The sequence below is a fragment of the Ixodes scapularis genome, unplaced genomic scaffold (assembly GCF_016920785.2).
Source record: "Ixodes scapularis isolate PalLabHiFi unplaced genomic scaffold, ASM1692078v2 PGA_scaffold10__122_contigs__length_95168666, whole genome shotgun sequence".
Taxonomy (NCBI): Eukaryota; Metazoa; Arthropoda; class Arachnida; order Ixodida; family Ixodidae; genus Ixodes; species Ixodes scapularis.
This window is the reverse complement of record NW_024609836.1, coordinates 12,891,903-12,894,626: the sequence shown is the minus strand read 5'-3', so window position 1 is coordinate 12,894,626 and position 2,724 is coordinate 12,891,903. Positions and strand designations below refer to the sequence as shown.

General features: G+C 50.3%; 1 non-coding gene across 1 annotated transcript; it reads right to left on the bottom strand.

The window, feature by feature from the left end:
• Positions 1–544: 544 nt before the first annotated feature.
• LOC115317362 lies at positions 545–727 on the bottom strand. The gene has a single exon (XR_003918032.2). It is a non-coding gene; the product is annotated as a U2 spliceosomal RNA (small nuclear RNA).
• Positions 728–2,724: the final 1,997 nt, after the last annotated feature.

Genomic DNA, 2,724 nt, shown 5'->3' with positions numbered 1-2,724 from the left:
GGTCGGGGAAGCCAGTTTCCTAACAGCCGACTGAGCCCCTCTAGTAACGTTGCCTGATGGTATTGTAGAAGTGTTGAATACGGGCCATGGGACTGGTTTGGATGATGTGGTGTACATGGAAAGTTGGAGGAACCCGCAAAACTGGACTCGGAACGTGAATATTGATAGCAGATGTGAGATCTGGGTAATCAATTAATCCACGAATACATTTATACAAAAAGCATGTCCAGCTACCGCTCACGACAAACATTCAAAATAATATAAACAAAGCAGAACATTTTATTTATTACTGTGATATTATATATTACAATTTTATTTTGTGCACTTTGTAGAGTTCAATGAATTTAATATCACAAAAAGTTGAAACACTCCTTTAACGTGATCTGGCAACCATGGCAAAGCTCCGAATCTTTCCAAACCGCTTGAGATTCGTCTACTCTAGTCTACTCTTCCGAATCTTCCGATTCGGGTCCTATCAAAAGTAATTTTACACCACCTACTACAGTACTAGAGTCTCATTTTAGATTCAAATATTTGTTCCCGAAGAAACTGGGCCGATCCCTGCTGTAGTGCTATACAGAGCCGACCCTGGCAGGTTCCGGGCAAGCCCGGAGTACCCCACCTGGCTGCAAAAATAAAGTTAATATCGAGGACCCATATAGGGCCCGTATCAGATATTAAGCTGATAAGAACAGATACTGTTCAGAAAAATTTTATTGACGTCGATTCAATGAAAATGGACGCATACATAATACACACACTGGTCTTCTAGCTTATTTATAGTTATTGGACCCTTCGATACAATGGGTACACTTTACACGAGAACCGAACACACTATATCATCCCTCACGCAAAAATAGCGCACAAAGACGCTGATTCAGGGAAAAAAAGATACATGAGGAGAGATAAAAACGGCAAACTCGGATGCCATTGCACTAAAGGCCTTATCAAACCAAGGGAAGTGGCGTGAAAGAAAGAAGGATTCGGCCATTGGCCAAACGGACGTAGAGGCAGGACCATCGTCTCAGGAACTCCTGCTCTCCCAGCCAAAAGAGTTCGCGGTCTAGATAACGGTACAAGGAACCACGAAGACGGGACAGCAGAGGCCACATGGCTCGCGTACGACGCTGCTGGCCCACTGCAGCACAACGATTTTGCCACAGCAAATGCTGGCCGACTGCTAAAAGGAGGAGGGCGAAGCCTCCTCGAGGATAGCGGCGGCCCGAGACGTAGTGCGCAATGCCCAGAGCGCGAAAACCATGGTGCACGAGACGCTAAAATGATCGCGCAACGCTGCAAGTCGCAAAAACGTGGGTGTTTGTCTCCACTTCTCCACAGTTCGGGCACCGGGAATCAGGCACCATGCCCCAACGTTGCAGACGATCCCTTGTAGGAAGAACCCCCCATCCTCGACGCCATTCGAGGTCCTCCACGGGCCCAGGAAGACGGCGTGAAACCAAGGAGTCCCACGGAAAAGCGGTTGCCCGTACTCGCTCATCAGCTGTGATCCGCGTCAAGCAGACCTCCTCAACTATACGAGCCGGTGGCTCGTCTCGCACCATTAGGTCTGGCACCATTTTGCCTAAATCCTCTTGAAAAGTCACCACCGCTTGGTAGAAAGGGGGTGTTATCTCAGCGCTCGGGTAGAGGTTTCCTAGGGCCCGAGGTACGAGCCTTCGACGCGAGGGACCCAAGAAATACAATGCCAAACAGCGCGCCGGGTGTTCTGTGTCGTCAAGCACCCCCAAGATGGTGCGAAGCGCGAGTACTCGCGACATGGTATCGATACAAGGCATTCCCCTTCCTCCAAGTGACGTCGAGAGGCGGAGGACAGCTCTGGTCACGACCTCCGTGCCCTGGCTCCAGTAAAACCTAAAAAGGCAAGTCGTTACACGCCGGCAAAACCGAGGTGGAGGGAGGCCGACATGGGCCGCATAGAAAAGTTGACCGCAAAAAACTGCTCTCACAAGATACGCTCTGTCACGAAGCGACAACGAAAACGTTTCCGCCACGGCAACCTGGCGCTCGAGCGCAGTGGTTATAGTCTCCCACGTGCGTGGCGACACTCCACAACAGTCAAAAAACACTCCTAGGACACGAACCACGGCTACAATTTGGATGTCTGCATGTAAGGAAGGAGGGGAGCTTCCGAAACGAAGAGCTTGGCTTTTGGAGGTGTTTAAACGCGCTCCCGAAAGGAAACCGTACTCTGAAAAAAGCTGCGCAGTGGACTCAAAGCTCTGCGAGTCACGCAAAAACAAACTGACATCGTCGGCGTACGCGCTAACCGCGACATCACCGCGGCCGGGTAACGGAAAGCCGCGTATACGGGAGCAAGACGCAAGGCGTCGGAGGAGAGGATCCAGACTTAGGACATAAAGCAGAGGAGACAGGGGGCAACCCTGCCGTACTCCCCTTGTCACGGAAAAGGGAGCAAGGATCCGCCCATTTACTTGAAGATGGCTTGTCAACCCACTGTACAGAGATCGCAGCAAGTCTATAAAAGCGTCAGGAAATTCAAAAACTTTCAGAACTTCAAACAAAAAACAGTGCTCGACTCGATCGAAGGCCTTGGACTGATCGAGAGAGACGAAGCACCCTAACAGGTGTGTAAAATTGGCGTACAAAAAAGATCCCGCGTGAGGGACAGGGACGAAAAGATGTTCCTGCCGGGTACGGAACACGTCTGTGTTGGGCTTACAACATGGGGCAAAATGTGGCGCA